General features: G+C 35.8%; 1 protein-coding gene across 1 annotated transcript in view; it reads right to left on the bottom strand.

The window, feature by feature from the left end:
* The window catches only part of FAM155A (family with sequence similarity 155 member A), a 521,166-nt gene that overhangs the window by 366,422 nt on the left and 134,001 nt on the right, over positions 1–20,743 (bottom strand). The gene's annotated exons all lie outside the window — the stretch shown is intronic.

Raw genomic sequence — 20,743 nt, 5'->3', positions numbered from 1 at the left:
TGGCCAGCAGGACTGGGAAAAGGTTTTTCCCTCTGTACTCAATCAACTCTGGTGAGTCTGCATCTTGAGCAGTGTGCTCTGTTTGAGGCCCCTCACTACAAGAAAGATATTGAGCTGCTGGAATGTGTTCAGAAAAGAGCAATGAAGCTGGTGAAAGGACTATAATACAAGACTTATGAAGAGCAATTGAGGGAACTGGAGTTGTTTAGTCTGGAGAAAAGAAGACTGAGGGGAGACCTCATCACTCTCTACAACTACCTGAAAGGAAGTTGTATCATAGTGGGAGTTGATCTCTTTCGTCTGGCGACAAGTGACAGGACATGAGAAAATTACCTCAAATTGTGCTGGGAAGGTTTAGATTGTACACCAGGAAAAAACATAGCTTATTCAGACATGGCTTTTACCTGAAAATGGTAGATACCTAGTGTTTAGAAAGTCTACAAGTGTGTTTTTAAGAAGGGTGTGAAAATGCTTCATTGATGAGCAACAGTACAAAACCATAACCATAGAATAGTTTTTAGTGAGTGTGGCAAAAGAAAGGTCTGTGTAGTATACAAATTTAATTTTTAACTGACTCTCAAAAGAGAGACTGAATTGATTTCAATGCTGCCTCTAAAATTTTTACATTCATACATACCCTCCAAACTTAATTAAGAAACCCACTCTGTAAACAGTTGTATCACATCCCATTAAAAAAAAAAAAAAAAAAAAAAAGTGGCAGAAGTGGTAAAGTCCACTCCTCATACAAGGGAAGTAACAAAATGGAATCTATCTGAAAGTTAATGCTGACCAGAAAACAGCTTTTTAGTACAGCAGCAGTGTAGCCTCAAACTACATTTCTGTGTAAACAAAACCTCCAAGACATGTTTTTCCTAGCTTTTAAATGTGTTGTTAGCTAACAGCTTGATCCCAGCATAACAAAATGCAGTTCATGACCCAGTAAATAGGACGTGAGACATGTTTTCAGCTAATTGCTGTAAAATTATTGATGTTGCAGCAATGTGTCATGTGAAAAAGGAAAGAACAAGAAAAAATCATAGCCTGCTTGTATGAATGGGCTAGTACATTTACTCCTGCATTATTGCTACTGCAAAATTACTATCACCAATATAGTACCAAAAGATTTTAAACTTATTTTCTCATTGATAATGGAAGAAAATAAAACTGGACTAACCTGACACCAGACTAAAGCATTTTAAAAACGTAACCACAATGTAATTTTAAAAATGTAACCACATGAAAAAGAATCATCTCCAAGTTCGTATTAGAAATATATTTTTTTCTCATTCCATTATACTGGTCAATTTGGAAAATTATGTATCTCTGCTTTTCAAATGTTATCTTGCATTTTAAAACTTAATATATTTTTATCCTTGTGTATCCTAATGTAAGATTTTATTCAGTATGAGATTAAACAAATGTTAATCTGACACAAAAATAATCAGAGAATAATTTAGTATTTTATAGCCAATATAAGACAAGTCTCCTTAATTCATCCCATATCCCAAAGAATCAGCTGCTTTCTTGCCTTTATTTATTTATTTGTTTATTTTCCATTTGTTTAAGATTATATTCTTTGGAGCCTTTCATAGGGACTCTTGAGACAGAGTCCTGATCTCACAGATCCAGCTTCTGGGTAGGGGCTACTTCTGTTCATATTAATAATGTGTGAAGTGATACCAAAATTGACTTCTTCTATTTATAATAGTTGCAAAGTGCTGTAACAGTGGTATTATCTTTAATCTTTATTACCTACCCCCAAACAAACCCTGATGGTGTGTATTACAGTGAAGATACTCATCAAGCACAAATTGCTAAAGAGTTCTCTAATAGCCATGGTTGGGCCTGCTTGAGATAAAATGTTTCAGATTTCCTGATATGGTTTAGCCAATTTAATACATAAAACATTACAATTACTCCTACTGTGTTATTTGTTTATATAAAAGCAGAGATGGTGCAGGATGTACTTTTCCTTCTATTTTTTATTCTCTTAAAGAAAGAAAGAGAGAGGAAGAAAGCAGAGGCTGGTAGAGAAGAAAGCAGCATTCATAGTTTATGAGGCATTCATGAAAGAAGGTAATACATTTAAAACACATAAAACTGTTTGAAAGCAACCTGGAAGAAGGATTTAAGGTCTGAACTACCCATGTCCCTTGACACTCAGCTGGTTTTGTTGCAGTGTCAGGGAACTGTGACACATATTGGCTTCAGATCTGCCAACTCTTCCAGCAGTCTTGTCATGTTTAGTAAGACCACTCATGTGTGCAAGGTCTTGCAGAATCAGATTCAGGAAGCGAAAGGTGATGCAGAAGAAATGTGTCATGAAGGAGCATGTATTATCAGGGCCAGACTTAAGTCATATTTTCACTTCAGCCTATGATTTAAAACATATCTCTCTTCACTCCATCTGACATACTTTACTCAGCCTTCCACTCAACATTTGGATTCAGAAAAAGATGTAGCTCTAAGTATGATGTCACTTGCAATAGCTGCATGTAAAAGAATAAGCTACTTTTCTGTTTTTCAGAGTCATTTTTATCACCTTTCTAAAACTCAGAACTTAAAAGAATTATTTATCTGAAAACAGATGGATTTGAAGTTGTGTTGGACAGGAATTGTCAGGCCAGCTCAGTATTTCCCCAGTGATCTGTTACTGTAATACTTGTACGTAATAGCAGTAGGACCATAAGACATTTGGTCATAGTTTTCAAATGTTTTATTTTGAAGAAAGTGTTACATATGTCAGTTTTCATTCAGCAAAACCATTCTTCTTTAAACATTGTAGCATTCCATAAACATTGATCTTCAATTATTTTAACAGAATTGCAAAAAGAAAGAAGTATTTTAAGGTAAAGTGGTTTTTGTTGTTGTTGTTGTTGTTTTCTGAGAAATAAAGTTAACAGCATGCTTATAGCTTTGGGGCTTTTTCTTTCGAGAAAAACAAAAGATAACCTTAAATTTTAATCAGAGTTATAGGTTTAAGACTCTACAATCTTGGAAATCCATAGGAATTCTAATTTCTTAAGCAGGGACTGAAAAAGGGGGAAAAAGAATCAGGTGAAATTCCACTATCATGAGCTTTCATTTCACTTGCATAACATTTCACCTGGTTTATCCCTTTTCAGCTGCAAGAGTATTGCACAGAACATCTATGGTATTTATGAAAGGCAGAAAATGTCCATAAAAACTATGTAGTTTGTACTAAAATAAATGTCTTTTGTTTTACCAACTGAAGCTGCTCATTTTTTAAAAAGAATCTAGTGCTGTAGATATTTTAAAAAGAAACCTTTATAGTTTAGCGTTTATCATTTACAAGACTTATGTTTCTGCATTTCACATAATAATAAATAACTTGGTTCTGATTTAAATTTGACCTCTTTAGGAAACTTTTATGTGTGTTTTTGTTGTTTCTTTGTTTTGTTTTCCATAAAAGAATTTGGACAATATCACCATGTTCAATCTTTTCTCTTCTTAGCAATCTCTGACCAAAGCTGAATCTCCGATTAATTTCATGAAGTTTTTGTGACTAATGGTTTTGCAGTGGTGTTTTCTTTGAAGAAAATAGAATTGACTATGCAGCGTTTTGGTGCATCACAAGACTAAAATCATTGTAATCACGAAGAAACATGGCTGCAGCACAGCAGGCAGAGAGAAATATTTCACATCATTTACTGTGCCAGATATTGCTAGAAAATAGAAAATGTATTTTTCCTTTAAAAAATAAATATATATATATAGTTTACCTCAAAAGGTTTCAGTTTTACACAGAAAACACTTTCTGCTATAGAAAAAAAAAATCTAACCAAACATTCCTGAACAGCTGTAGTAAGTACATCAAAATTTTTAGGGCTTGCGTCAAAAAGCTATTAATGTTTCCTCATTAACCCATAACACAACCTTAGAACAAAACAGAGCTCTGAAAGACAGTATCCCAAACATTCAATATGGTGGAGTATATAAGAAGCTATCTTAAAGCTAGTATGCACCAAAATGAATAATTTTCAAAGTTGAAGTAATACATACCTGGGAAGCAGCTGTAAAACAGGCTTTGAAATCTATTGTTATGACTGACTAGGGAGATTACTTCAAGTGTACGAATCAAACCTCTTCCTATTTAATGGCAAAAAAATGTAGCCCCTTATCCTATTTTGAAACTTGATTTCCAATGAAAAATAATAAGAATTTGTGCAAATAAAATGGGGACAGAATTTTTATCTTGTGTGTGTGCTTGTGTGAAAAATCACATTCTGTTATTTGATGAAACTTAGTATTCCAATGTACATTTTTTTCAGAGAAATAAGTTATATCCATGTTAAATACATCACTGTTCACATTTTAGCTTCATAAAAGAAAAAAATATTTTTCTGAGTTTCTGTGCATTGATACAGTTGCTTCAAAAATATTTTTATTTGAACTTTTTTTTTTCATTTATATTTACTCCACTTCCCAAAGTTCTTCTAGCCAAAGAAATTTCTATTGCCTATTTAACAGTAGTATCATAAGCATTGGAAATGTGAGTAGGAAAAAGGGGTTTTAATTCTAGTCCCACGTAGATGAATTTCTCACTAACAGTGATGTGCAAACACACCTACGTACAGGTCACTAGTGAACAGGATGCCACAAATACTTATAAATAAAGACATGAATATACAGATATAACTGCATATTCCCAGTGAGGAGATATTTAAGCTATTCTCATAGGGTGTCTCAACAATTTTTAGACGTAGAAAGAGAGCATCTAATACCCATTAAGGGTAGGAATTATGTATACATACTCTTGTATATATTAGAGAATGTGCATATACACATACCTATGTACAAATACACATATATACACATTCATATAGAAACATCTGTGGGTGTGTGATGAACCACATCACCACAGCTAAGTAAGTATCCAGACGCAATTTCCATGGTCAGTGACCAAATACAAATATCTATGTCACTGTGTCATTGTAAAATATCAAAGAACCCGTGGCTCTTTATTTAGCCCATTTTTATGGGCTAAATAAATAACTACTGGTATTTGAGACCAATCAGGTCTACCCATTTCAATCTAGGTGGGTTTCAATCCAGACTGGGAAAGAGATGATCCAGTCTGGAGCTGAAGGAAGGCCTCTCAGTAGCTTCTGCTTTCCACATTCGTCTGAGTTGCACATTGAAATAAAACACAACTGCATTGAACATCAAAACTGCTCATGTTCTGACCAGTAGGCTAATCAAATGGAAAAAGATTAATCAAATACCAAACAAATAGTCAGCATTCTAAAAATAGCAGTCACTTCAGAATATTAAAAAAAATTAATTAAAGCAAGCAGTATTTTATGAAAACCAGAAACATCACAATTTAAATATATATTTAGTGTGTAATAATCCACTGAGAAAAGTTAGTTTTGATGTCTTATTGTCCACTTACTACAAGTTAGAACCACAACCTTGTTGAAAACTGAATCATATTAAGATTTCAAAAGTCTGTTTTCTCCTTTAATATCATGGTTTAAAAAAACATTCTAACCCTGTTTCTAAACAAAAATAAATGGAAAGAAATAGTCTGAAGAAACATGATTTAGTGGCATCATTCATTATTGTAGATATAAATGAAATGTGAGGAGAATGTGAAAAAGTGATTTTCATTTCAGAATTAAAATTTATTTTTGTTAGTTTGTTTTTTTCTTTAACCCCCACCTCCCCATAGGGATTAATGATTCAGTCTTCTTTATTTCTGTGCAGCATTTTGTTTTATGGTTTAAAGCACCTCTCATTCACTGGAACAATCCCAATGCTTACATAAAGGGATCAGGGAACTATTTTCTTCTGAATTTGAGCGAAGCATCATTGTCAAAAATCCCTGCTTTCTTTTCCTGACTGTTCTGCGTATGACTTTGCAATCCTGAAATATTTACGTCTTGACAAAGCCTGTGATATAATTCCAGAAATTTTACAAGAGGTTTTCTCCAAAATTTTCCACTTCAGTTGACAAGACATATGATATTCCCTGAGCATAACAGCTTTCCTGCCAAAAAATAAAATATGTTTCTACTTACTGCCAACCCACCTGACTCTACCTAAGTAAATTACTTGCCAAATCCATCAGCCTTTCCACCCAGAACCCTAAATCCATTCATTCTTTCTCAAATTAATATGCATTCCCTTACCTGACAAATGAAACACCATTTGATGGACCTAAAACACACTAAAGTGGTCTCTCTCAAAAGTAGGGTGGAGGGAGTTAATTCTCTGAATGATGGCCTTGTCACATGATGCATGGGCTCTAAATTCAGAGAACGAGATCTCATCTGTTTTTGCATGGATTTCCTCTGTTGGTGATCTGTGCAGAAGACAGACTCTGGCATAAAAGGGTCAATACAATTAGGAATACTCTCCAAGAGATGACAAAGAAACACAGCCAGTAGCTGCCAAACAGACACTTTGAACTACAACGTCTACTAAATTCTAAGACCTCTCTTCAACAGGCATATTGGGAAAATTTCTAGCTAAAGATCACCTTTATACTTGTTTAGTATATTCTAAGAACTTAGAATTAAAGAAGCTTTGGTGATGAAGCTAAAGGAAGCAAATTAATTTTTCTCTTCAGCTCCCTCCCAACCACTAAAATTATAGTCTCTAAACAGGCAAACAAGATTCAAAATCTCTTTTGCTTTTGCTTTTCATCTCTGTTTAGCTCAAAATCACGGCCACAGTCAGGGGATCAGTACTACCATGTGGGAAGCCAGAAGAGCTACAAATGGTGGAAAAATAAACTCAGGAGAGTAAGATCTCTATTATATATTGATTATATATTATATATTATATATTATATATTTATTATTATATATTTATTATATATTTTATATTTTATATTATATATAGCTCTGCCTATTTTAAAAAACTGGTTATTAGCAGGAAAAAAACTTGCAGAATAAATCAAAATGCAATCCTAATTGCATTAATCAACTGGGTTACTTAGTGTGGCTTGTAACCTTACCTCCTAGCTGTGTTAACACAAGAGGAATTGTCAGTGCAAAGACTGAAGGAAGGGAGCAAAAGAAAAATGATACCACACACACAAAAATAAAAATAAATTAATTAATAGAAGAAAGGCTAAAGAAATGGAAAAGGGAGAGAGTTTTATAAAGATATAAAGGAAAATAACCTAACCTAACCACAGCCCAACCCCATCTAAAAGTAAGCATTTAGTTAATTTAGCATTTAGTAACCTTAAGTAGTTAAATAGTTTGTGAGCTCCCTATACAGTCATAAAAAGGTAGCAGGTGCCTTCAAAGCAATGTGTAATTATAAAGCAGATATACAGGTCAGGTCTGAAGCTGTGAAACCCCCTCTTGAAACATGTGACTAAACCTAGAATGGCAGGTGTAGAACTTCATTCCATCAGGAGTTGGACTTGATGATCCTTATGGGTCCCTTCCAACTCGGGATATTCTATGATTCTATGGTTCTATGATTCATTCTCTTGAAGAGTGTAACACAGAGATCTCCACTTCATGAGAGCATAGGCCTACTCATGCAGGTGTTCAGTGGGACAGTTCCTCCTGCTCATTGTGAAAAATGAAAAAAAAAAGTAAAACTTAGATTTCACTTCAGAAAGTTTCCAAACAATCTGACTTTATCAATGACTAAATATCATAGCATGCAGAATACATAATAGTTTTTAAAATTTACACTTATTAGAGAAAAGCCATTCTAGCCTCTCCTCAAGTCTTTTAAGCAATCTTTTCTGTTTGTTTGTTTGTTTTTCTCCAAATTCAGACATCATTCTATATCTAAAAGGTAACATCCCAGTACAATTAGGTTCTTATTATGCTAATTTCTCAGAAATAATGTTTTAGCTTCTTTTCCAAACATGGTAATCCAGATAGATATCCATGTACAACAGTTTACTAACTGAAATTTATCTAGATGTATACATACAGAGTACATACATACTAGCCCTGTCATATTTTGTCTGATTCACAACACTCCTACTTACGTTTCAGGTAATTATAACCTTAATTTCCTTTCATGTCTTCACTGGATGTGAACAATTTAGCTGATGTTCTGAATACGGAATTAATCTCTTTCTTGTAGTAATGACAGATAAAAAGAAATGACCTATTTTTATGATTGGTGTGTATATACATATTTGCTGGAATTCATTTTTATTGCTTTCTAAGCTCCCCTGGTATCATGCATTTTTCTCATTTCTTAAATCTTAATGTTCCAGTCCTCCATTTCCTGTATAAAATAGCTATAAGTGGATTAAAAGGCAAGCATTAAAGACACAGTGCATCTTGGATAATCAGATGATGAAATGCTAGCAAAGTACAGGGCTGATGCTCTTAGGTGCAATTCATCTCTTCACAAACAAATTTTATCTTTCCCAGAGATACCTAAACATAACGTTTAAATGGAAACTGTAGAGGTCCTTAAGAAATTTTGTAGCTTGGAAAAAGCTGTATTTTCAGAAGAGTTTTCTTTATGAAGTCTGAAGGAAAATAATATGCAAACAGATAATTTTCAAGGAAAGATGATTTTCAGCTCTTCTCAATATACATTTTTAGTAATCCAGAAATTACCATAATAAATCAGTATCTTTGATTTTATATTTCAGTGTTGACCAAAATCAAATATGAGATATTCAAATACGATGTGAATGTTCTGATATCCACATCTTTAAAATATTATAGGTCAATATGGAATAATCCCTTCTTCTATGTTAACCTTCCTTGAATACATAATCAATGGAGATTGGAAGTAGAAACTTGATCATGTTTTTAAAACATTTAATGAAGTTATTTATAATACCTAGACATTTCCAAGCATATTTTAAAACTCTCATTGTATATGTTCACATACTTTTATCTATACTAGTAGACACTTGCAATCTATTTTTAATGTAGTGTCATGCATTGCATTAAATTAGAGGAAATATAATATGATATTAAAGGCTATACTTTAGACTGTATTACAGACCTGAAAACTACATTAAGTTTTACTAAAGTTAAAAGTCATACTCCACAGAGCCAGGAAAGGGTAATATTAAATGTGCACTCTTGTACATGCATATTATGAAAGCTTATAAATTTTTCTAGAATATAGACTCTACTATATTCAATGCATACTTTGCTCATTAAATGACTACCCAGTACTTTCTTTTTCTTAAATTGCTTAATATAGGTCCTTATTTATTGCATTTAATTCAGACCTACTTTGAAGGCACAATTAGTCACTCATTGCGTGATTTTAGAATGATTATCTCTACAGCACAGAAGTTTTCAAAAAGATTTTTTTATATATTTCCTCTGCACCCATTCAATGAGGTTAGGATTTGATGCATTTCCAACTAGGCAAAAAGATATCAAAGCAAAAGACTTTTCTCCAAAATTGGGTAACCAGTTCAAGATGCCTAAAATTTATTTTTTCAAAGTATTTCAGCCTTCAGAAATGTGTTCCACACTGCTTTGTCTGAGCTGAGCAATCCTCAGATCAGAGGACAGACTAAGGAATCTTATTTTAGATGACTGGGTCAGTCTCATGGAAGATATTCAACTACTTGAAGAAATTTCAATAAGTATTTGCAAACTACGATTTTGGCCACTTTGCCAAACCATGGTCTAAAATTTTGGGTAGTCCTGTGTGGTGCCAGGAGTTGGACTCGATGGTCCTTATGGGTCCCTTCCAACTCAGGATATTCTATGATTCTCTGATTCTATGATTCTGTGATCTCCTACAGTCCACCAATGACATGTACATATATTATGTACTAAGTAGTTTGAACACCAAATTCTCTAACAAATAGAACCTTAAACTCTGCAAGTTTAAATGTAGCCTCATACTGATCACATTAAAGTAGGACTCACTTTAAAACAACAAAATCAAGAGAAAAGACTGTGATTTGTTGCAACTAATCAGTGATCAATGAGCAGATTAGGCAGCTACATTAAGACTTCTTTTCTTTGTTCAAAATCAGCAGCAGTAGCAATCTGAAGGGAAATAAATACTCTGAAGTGATGTTCTACCAAAGAATACAGTCAAGTAGTGGAACACCATATTGGGACAAGAAGTTAATTCCTCGACTTTACTTAGTCTTCTAAATCACAAGTCTGAGTTAAGTAGGAAAAATGTCATAGTAACTTTCAATCCATTTAAGATCTGAATATCGTTTCTACAAGCCAGCTAAGAAATTGTCCTTGGGGGGTCTTCCTCTTTTATCATTAAATATTTACGGAGTTCACCATGTCTATTCTTTTAGTGGTGGATGACCAAAATTCCAAGGGCTAGGCTATCTACTTCTGATCAGATCCCTTGCATTAAAAAATAAAAATTTAAAATTAAAAAAAAAAAACACTGTAGAGAGGCTACACATAACAAATGACACCCTATAAAATAAGACGAATATTTTTGATTCAATTCTGCTCCGTATCTTCTCTGGCACATGACTTCATTTGGCAACTCAGTAGATGGAACAACCACTTAAGTTTTACTTCAAGAAAGCATTGCATTCATATAGAGGCAAAGACACATCACCTTCCCATGATGTCTCATGGCAAACTGCACACAATTCAAACAATGTATATCAACAAATACATGGTTTAGTTTCACAGTGTACATTACAGGGAAAATCTTCCCTGACAGCCTATTTGTCAGTGTGTCAGATTCAACACTGTAACACTAGACCATCTGGAGGTTTCAGTGAAAAAACACAGGGTAAAATTCCTCCTTCGGCTACTAATTGCTGAAAGGAGTCAATAATGGGCCTTCTCTGCAGTTTGTCACAACATCAAAAACCGAGGATAGACTGTGCTACTTTTATTTGTATTCGTTTAAAAAATATATGCTGTAGCAATAAAAGCAGGGGATCAGAAGTTAAGATTGAGTCATGACAAAACACTGCTGAGATTTACTCCTCCATTTCTGCAAGGGGAGGAGTGTGTATTTCATATACTTGCATTTGCAGTCTTCAAATGTCATAGCACAGAAGTCAGCAGACGACTCAGATTCAAACAGCAATTTTCATCAGATTTCATGATGAAGCCATGCACACTACTGAATTATTTTAACTCATTTGAATCTAATGACCCACGGTCACTGATGAGTTATGAACTTTCAAAGCTCAAGAAGATAAAATTCACTAACATGTTTATTGTGCTAATTGGACATGTGGAGTTTTAATAGCAATGCTGTCTTACAACAAAACATATTTTTTATAATTGGAAAGTGTGAACTCTATTAAACTCTAAGTCTGTCAGATAGACACAATGGAAGAAAAGAGTTCTCACAGTTTTACAGTGATTTTAATCACATTTAATACTACTCTTTGGGGGAAATAGTTATTGGTACTATAGAAAGTTATTCAAATTATGCCTAAATACATGCTCAAAATGAAATATCGGTAAAAATGAAAAATGTTCAGACATGGTTGCATTACATTTAACAATGTCTTCAGGGAGAAAAAAAAAATCAGGATTGGAAAATATATCTGTGAAGTAATGAAACAACAGTCCCACAGTAGTCATGCCATACTTAGTTTAGAAACAAAACTCTGATCCATTCAGGCTTGCTCACATTTGCTGTTAGATATGTTATAATTGAGGAATACCAAATGCTGTGCTTTAGTCTGATTTGCTGCTGATTAACAGTAGAAGAAGCCAAACTTAGAGCTTTTTAAGAACAGATGGTGCTTCTTTCCTCTTCTTGCTGGTCAAAAAACTCAGAGAAAACAAGGATGAAGACGGATGTAGATAGAGAAGAGAAGCAACTGAAAGAGAAAAAAAGTTTGGCGGATTCCATGAGCAGCTACAGAAACAAATTATAACCATTTTCTACTGTGGGTGTGCAAGTTTGAGGATTCACAGATGGCTTGGAATTCAGCTCCTCATCAGAGTGGAATCTGCATCCAAGACAATCTGAAAAAGGGGTGCCTAGTAACAGAAAACATTTATTTTCTCTTTTACTACTTGATAGTTTCCCATCTTTCCCTCCTTTATCTCCAGGTTAATATAACTTGAAGTAAAAATGAAAGTTCAATGAGGTACTGGGAAAAAATGGACAGTGCAAGTATATGCTCAGATCAGATGACTGAAAGTTGTTTTCAGCTGTGGGTTTCCTAAAGCCTAGGGGGACTTGAGGAATTCTCATATCCTCCCACCTACTCCTTATAAATAAAACCCTGACTCACTTTTTAAAATTTGTTATCAAGTGAGTCATACTTTGCACAATCAGCCTGTGACACCTTAAAATTGTGGTCTTCTTCCCTTTATCATGTGGACAGAAACATTTCAAAATTCTAGGAAACACAACCTAATGTAAAGAAAGGTGCTCTGCTTTCTGAGAATTAGCTATACATACAAAGAAATCCAATCTCAAATGTACTGAACAAGTGCTCAGTTACTAATTAGATGCTAGAGATAGGAATACAGTGCCAGAAACAGACTTACTCCTATTCATACGACATTGCCCATTTTCACTCCAAAGCACAAAAAGGCCAGTTTGGATCCTGATATTTCCCACTATATACGGACTCTAGTCCTATCTTAAAAGTCCACCAACCTGTCAATGCATCTTTCATATCTGAAGATGCCTTATTTGCTATTCAATTGCAGCAGGCTCTGCCTGTTAGCACTTGCATTAGTTGCAAGTTCTCTAAGTTGAAACAAATCAAGCAGCGCATCCTCCTAGCACATCTTCCTATTGATTAATTTATGACATAAGTGAGAAACTTTTTTTGGTCTCTGTCTATCTCACCACTGGAGACTCTTGTACACATACTTACTGTATGATTTTCATTCTGTATGGTGACCCACTTGAAATTTCATCAGTACAACTATGGTAGTCAATCTATCAGTCAAAACCAGCTACAATAGCCTTGCTGAGCCCTTATTAACTTCTCCCACAGAGCTCATGGACTCTGAGGAACGGGAAATGCAAGGCCACACATGCCATCCTTAGAACAGGCAAATTCCCCATATCTCATCAGATGGAGGCATTTAGTCTTTCTGTAAAGAACTCTAACCACGCGGTTTAACTCTGTTTCTCACCAAAATTATATAGAATACTCTAGGAAAATATATTTTGCCTAATTCTGCTTAGAAAATGGATGGGTATTTCGTAGCAAGAGAAAGGAAAGATGTAAAATGCTTGCAAAGCGAAGACAGACCCAAGGAAGGTTTCTCCACAGTCTGCTAAGTTTCCAGTGGAGTTCTCCTGGGGTACATATTAAAAGACCTTCTGTTTTTTTAAGTCTGACCCAGTGATGTTAGCAACATGTAAACATTTTGAAGTGTCAGTCACTGAAAAAGGACTGCTAACTGGAATCTTACTAATGTTGATAAACTACCAATAAATAAGTAATGCCTAATAGTTTCACAAATAAACACATGAAAACATGAAATTAAAAGTTTAGAATTCATAATAGTGGGTAGTTTCTGTCTACATTTGTTGGTGTTTGAATTACAAAGAACTGCTATTTCCACAAACCTTTACTTCACTAAATTCACCCCGAACATGAAACAAGACAGAAGCATTTTTTCTCCTTCATTGTTCTTAATGAACTGCTGAGAAATAAATTAAGCTGAGGAGAGAGTTAAACTGAGGTTTTCATTTTCTGAAATGAAACTGTTATGTTACCAATTATTCTCTCCTTATACATGCTATCATGTATTTCAGAACACTTGATAATGTCATGCAGCAATTAAGCAGTTATTTACCTATAACATGTCAGCAAAATATGGTGTTTGAGCCTTTATTCCTCTCCATTTACCAATATTGTCTTATAAAGTCCATCTTCCATCATATTTTTACAAATTGATCTACATAGTACTTCAGTTATCTTATGATGTCAAAACCATTTTATGGTTAATGTTTATGTATTAAAGACAGCGTTCTCCACAAAACACTAAAGAAAATGCAGAAGATAACACCAAAATCACAGACCTCAGAGTATACTTTCCACTACTCACTGCAAATATCTTTCTGGACCTATCATGCCCATGAATACCTAGAAGGTAGTAAAATATCCCAGTCATAAATGGAAGCAGTGAGCATATACCTTGCATGAGACGTGACATATCTTAAATATTAATTCAATCAGCATCACATAAAAGTTCTGTGAAAACTGAATTACCTTCCATCTCACAGTTGGAGATAACATCCTGTCACGTTTAATCACAAGGAAAAAAATCATAGATGACACAGGACAGTTCACATTTAGTTAATTATGTTTAACTATATATTAAGAACTGTCAAGTAGTATTTTTTTTCTACAACACTAATATGTTCTTGTATTTTAAGAGCAATCCTTGAACTTCACGAATCTTCAGAAAGGCTGAGTGTGTTATCTAGTAGGTGAGGGGTTAGACTATAATTTTAAAATGTATTTACTGTTGTTGTTTTTTTCCATTTTTTGAATTTACATCTAAAATGACTGAATACATCTGTACGGAGGCTGTTTAAAAACCTGAAAAATCTGAAAATCCCCAGAAGGTGCATGAAACAGAAGAGCTATAAAAGTAACAGCTTAAATTATCACTATTACAGCTTCTTATTTGTTTGCATTCATTGCAATATGATATACCAGAAAAGCAAACTGTACTTTTCCTACTCACTGTAAAGTTATTGTCACAAGTAGAAAGACTGTGGGTGGGCTTCACTTCAGGGTTAAATCACCTACAATAGATATCTATAAGAGAGCTTGGAGACTAACTGCTTAACACAGTTAATGAAACAGAAAACAATTCAATAACTAACCACTGGGTGTCTTCTTCAGATGGGCTGAATTAGTTTTCAGACTCCACTGATTACATGGGGGATGTCAATTCCTCAGCTCTCCTGCAGAAGCCTGCATTCAGATAGCATATTCTGGCATTGAGTCTTAGCAGAACTTCAAGAAAACTGTAACTGAGTTTTGTATACACAGACCTATGAGATACTAGAATAAGTTCAACATATTTTTCTTATTTATGGGCAAACAAAGAGCTTCCTATTTTAACAGAAATTCAGACAAGTTAAAATCTTTATGCTACAAGTCTCAATAGCTTTTTTTTTTTTTTTTTTTTTCCTGAACTAGGGCTACTTTTTTTATAGGCCCCCAAACCCTTTCTCTAAGACCTTTAAAGTTAATCTCAGGAATTAATTCAGGTATTTCTATTACATGTGTTAAAAAAAAAAATTCTCTTGACTGCTTCACATTTTGTCCAACTTAGAGCTGTTCTGCAATGACAGGGGGGTGGGAGGTGGGGTGAGGGGGACACACAATACACAGGCAGACTGTAGCCTCAGTGTAGGTTGGCTTTAAAATCAGTAGGATTCAGCTGCTTCCCAAAATATTTCCACTCTCCTTTCATTTCTCGTGTTTTTTTTTTTGTTTGTTTGTTTGTTTTATGTTTTTATTTATTTATTTATTTACTTTTTGTGCTGCAGTTGTATACATCCTTGGATATGACCATAGCTGGAGGCCAGAGGAGTGGATCAAGGTGGGGATGCTCTTAACTTCCTACACTAAGCAAATGCAACCTGCTTCCCCATGTGCATCTCAAATGCTTTTCCACTTTGATGCTGAGCCCACCTCTTTATTTCATCATAGAGTAATACTGGACCACATTTTCCCTGCATGGTGTGGCACTCTGCCAAGCTTAAAAAGGAGCCTGGCCAGGCCAGGACTGCACTGTTGGACTGATTATCAGTTTGACTTTGTCCCCTCTTTTGTAATATCTGTTTCGGGAGACAGCCGTCAGCTGCGTATGCATAAATCCAGGTCTCAAGGTTCCTTTGCCTCTGACCTTCTCCCAGCTGAAAATCTGGATGTATCTGTGTGTGGCTGTGGCAGCCTCCCAGTCTTTCAGCAGAACTGCTTGTGTGGTTCACTCTGTTTCACTCACCTGTATGTTTTCAGGCATGCTCAGCCGTATATTATAACAGCTACTTTTTATATGTTGCCTTAGGTTTCTTACAAGTAAATTATTGTCCTTTTAGTTGCCTTAACATAATTTGACGTGGTATCCTATCATGACAAAACTGTGCTTAAAATTATTTCAAAGATTTAATACTCAGAAAAAGAAAATAAATGCAGAGCTGCGTTTTTATTATATATAGTATGTTAAAAATGCAGTATGGGGAAAATTGAGATAACATAACTTTTGAAGGAATGGAAATAAAATAGAATACCATGCCTTAATCAATAACATTAATGAGGCATGCAAAATCACAATTATGCAATTGTGCCTGTGGATACAATCTTTGCTTATGACTTATAACATTGAGCAGGTAGCAGCGCAGATGTGTTTTGCAAATCTCTGATAGTGAAGTACAGAAATTTAGCTGAATCCTGTGAGAAACATTTTGTCTGAATACCATGATGACCATTATTTATTCCCAGTGCACATTGCATTTAAAAATGTTATCAGTATGGTTTACTGTTTTACAATATTTTCCTGCAGGTCAGATGCAAAGAAAGGACGCTTCGTTGGGTTAGAAACTGGCTGGGTAGTCTGGCCCAAAGAGTCATGGTGAATGGAGTTAAATCCAGTTGGAGGCCGGTCACTAGTGGAGTGCCCAGGACTCAGTACTAGGGCCAGTTCTCTTTAATATCTTTATCGATGACCTGGATGAGGGGATCAAGTGCACCCTCAGTAAGTTTGCAGACTACACCAAGTTAGGTGCATGTGTCGATCATCGATCTGCTCAAGGGTAGGAAAGCTCTGCAGGATGATCTGGATAGGCTGGACCTATGGGCTGAGGCCAATTGTATGAAGTTCAACAAGGCCAAGTGCCGGGTCCTGCACCCGGAGCGCAACAACCTCAAGCAGCGCTACAGGCTGGGAGATGAGTGGTTAGAAAGCTGCCTGGCAGAGAAGGACCTGGGAGTATTGGTTGATAGTCAGCTGAATATGAGCCAGCAGTGTGCTCAGGTGGCCAAGAAGGCCAACAGCATCCTAGCTTGTATAAGAAGCAGTATGGCCAGCAGGTGTAGGGAAGTGATTGTCTCCCTGTACTTGGCTCTTCAGAGGCCACACCTCGAGTATTGTGTTCAGTTTTGGGCCCCTCGCTACAAGAAAGACATCGAGGTGCTTGAGTGAGTCCAGAGAAGGGCAACGAAGCTGGTGAGGGGTCTGGAGAACAAGTCTTATGAGGAGCGGCTGAGGGAGCTGGGATTGTTCAGTCCGGAAAAGAGGAGGCTCAGGGGCGACCTTATCGCACTCTACAGGTACATTAAAGGAGGTTGTAGCGAGGTAGGGGTTGGTCTATTCTCCCACGTGCCTGGTGACAGGATGAGGGGGAATGGGCTGAAGTTGTGCCAGGGCAGGTTTAGGTTGGATATTAGGAAGAACTTCTTTACTGAAAGGGTTGTTAGGCATTGGAATGGGCTGCCCAGGGAAGTGGTTGAGTCACCATCCCTGGAGGTCTTTAAAAGACGTTTAGATTTAGAGCTTAGTGATATGGTTTAATGGAGGACTTGTTAATGTTAGGTCAGAGGTTGGACTAGGTGATCTTGGAGGTATCTTCCAACCCAGATGATTCTGTGATTCTGTGATTCTGTAACGGAATGAGCACAGAGGAGGTCCACAAAGATGATCAAGGGGCTGGAGCACCTCTCCTATGAAGACAGGCTGAGAGAGCTAGGGATGTTCAGTGTGAAGAAGAGACCTCAATGGTTCTGGGGAGACCCCAATGAAGCCCTTCAGTACTTACAGGGGGCTTATGAAAAAAAAAAATGGAGAGCAAGTTTTTATGTGGGCAGGCAATGATAGAATACAGGAGAATGGTTTTAAACTAAAAAAGGGGAGATTTAGATTAGAGGCTAGGAGGAAATTCTTTACACAGAGAGTGATGAGGCACTGGAACATGTTGCCTAGAGAGGCTGTGGATGCTCCATCCCTGGAGGTGTTGAAGGCCAGGTTGGATGGGGCTTTGAGAAACCTGATCTAGTGAGGGGCATCTCTGTCCATGGCAGGCGGGTCGGAACTAGATGATCTTTAAGATGTCTTCCAACCCAAGCCATTCTATGATTCTATGACGAAGATAACTACGCAAAGAAGACAAATTCTGAGCATGACATGAAGAATACCATAAATCTTAAATCTGCAACTCCACTATCATCAGAAGTATCAGCGGCAGTTCTGGAGCCATTAATACTGTGTTGCACAACTTGAAAGAATTAAACTTCAGTAAATGTAATAAGCAGCAACAAATGCATTGTCCTAAGATGATTTATCTTTTTTTTCTATTCTCTACAAATAATATAATAGATTAATAAACAAATAAACTATTAATATATTAACAACTAAAGCAAACCAACCAACCAAACAAACAAAAAACATGAAACCTCTGAGTCCTCTATGTTAAATAGAAAGGTAATGTTTTCAGAATAAGTTTCTAAATCACATTGGCTTTAAAAAGAGCTTTCATAAGTGCAATCTATTTGCTTAGGAACAATCAGTTTGGCAATCAGATCTGTTGTCCCAGCAAATATGTTAACAAAAAATGTGAAAAGATCAAATATTTTTTTTTTTTTTTCTGAAAGCCTCATCAAATTTTCAATTAAAAAGGGTCAGCTCTATAGTTGGATAAAATATATATATATATATTTTTAAAAATGTAAAAATAATTAAGCTTCAGAAATATTTCAGTCAAATCAACTTTGTAGTAGCAACCATATTGCATTTAACTTACTGCTGGGCTGACAGAAACAAAAACAAGAACAAACAAACAAAAAAGTTCCCTAATTACACACTGTGAAGGATAAATTTTCAAATTATCTCTAAGTATTTGGATACCTATAAATTTCCTATGGCATGATTGTGGTCAAGGGTCAATTGACTTTGCAGGGTACAAAATTGAACTGTTTCACTGTAAAGAAGCCATTTGTATTAACTTTTCTGGATCAGAATTCAGGTTGCAAATTTCCTGAGGATGGATCATGAGGACCTCATTTCCTTCAGTCCTCTGTCCCAGCTGTCACCTCATTTTAGGGGGAGTTTGTTTGCTTTAATTTCTCACAGCTTTTTTCGTGTTCCATTAAATCAAACAACTTATTTTTATAATCAGATCAACAAAACAGAGAATAAAAAACTCAGATTTAAAATCCAGAATCTGCAGCCTGTTTCTCAGAGATATTAAACACCTTAATCTCTTTCACTGACCATAGTCTATATGTTAGGTTGAAAATAGGTGGCTGAAAGCCTCATATTTACAGAAAGTTGAAGATTTTATGCGGCTGCCAAGAGCAACAGAATAAACCTTTGGTCCAAATTCTGTTATCCTCAACTGAAGTTCTGATTCATCCAAGTACTTAAGGTGCTTATTTATCTTTGAAATCAGTGACATGTTGATAGCTGAAATACTGCTTTGAATTTGAACAAGTTACACAAGTTTCTGCCACCTGGATTTATTGGTAGCTGAAGTGCTGAATGTTTACTATATAATACTTTAGGAGTTTTTTCTTTATTTGCACTAAGGTAAAGAGAATGATAGGGCATTGTCTAGCTTTTATTTTACCAATATATAGCTACGTTAATGTTTTACTAAAAAAAATAATAATCATAGTTTGCATGTATAAAATTTATATATATATATATATATATTTATATTATTTTTTTTAGGATAAGATTTCCAGACACCTTAATCTTTAATTATCAAATAATTGTACAGAAAAAAATAAAATAAAATAAAATAAAATAAAATAAAATAAAATAAAATAAAATAAAATAAACGTCGTGGTTCTTTAAGTTTATTTTTTATCCAAGTACCCCTACTGAAATATAGAACAACAACAAAAACTGTTCCTTATGCTAAAACCAGCCTAAAAAACTCAGACTAGACTAGAAAGGAATGAAATCACTATTTCTTCCCTAAGTGAATCATAGAAGCAAATAATGGCTTGGGTTGGAAGGAACCATACACATAATTTAGTTCCAACTCCCCTGCAATGGGCAGGGACACCTTCCACTAGACCAGGTTGCTCAAAGCCCCATCCAACCTGGCCTTCAACACCTCCAGGGATGGGGCATCCACAACCTCTCTGGGCAACCTGTTCCAGTGCCTCACTACCCTCTCAGTAAAGAATTTCTTCCTTATATCTGATCTAAATCTACCCTTTTTTAGTTTAAAGACATTACTCCTTATTCTATCCTATCACTACACTTCCTGACAAAGAGTCCCTCCCAATCTTTTCTGTAAGCCCCTGTTAAGTACTAGCCTGGAGCCTTTTGTTTTCCATGTTGAACAACAAATCCCTCAGCGTGTCTTCACAGAGGAGGTGTTTCAGCCCTTTGATCACTTTCCTGGCCCTCCTCTGAACTTCTACTAAGTCTATGTCCTTCTTGTGCTGGGGACCCCAGAGCTGAACGCAGTATTCCAGGTGGAGTCTCATAAGAGTAGACAAGAGGGGAAGAATCAACCCTCAACCTGCTGGCCATGCTTTTTTGGGTGTAGCCCAGGATACAGTCAGCATTCTGGGCTACAAGTGCACGTTGCAATCTCATGTTGAGCTTCTCATCCACCAGCACCCCCAAGTCCTTCTTCTCAGAACTGATGTCAATCCACTCTCCACTCATCCTGTATTTGTACTTAGGATTGCCCCAGCCCAAATACAGGACCTTTCACTTGGTCTATAACCTCATGAGGTTTGCACACGCCCACCTCTCAAGCCTGTCAAGATCCGTTTGGATGGTATCCCTTCCCTCCAGTGTGTCAACCATATTGGGGGAGTGTCAAATGCTTTGCACAACACCAAGTAGATGATGACAGTTGC

Source organism: Cygnus olor, chromosome 1 (genome assembly GCF_009769625.2).
Source record: "Cygnus olor isolate bCygOlo1 chromosome 1, bCygOlo1.pri.v2, whole genome shotgun sequence".
Lineage (NCBI taxonomy): Eukaryota > Metazoa > Chordata > Aves > Anseriformes > Anatidae > Cygnus > Cygnus olor.
This window is presented reverse-complemented; position numbering and strand designations above follow the sequence as displayed.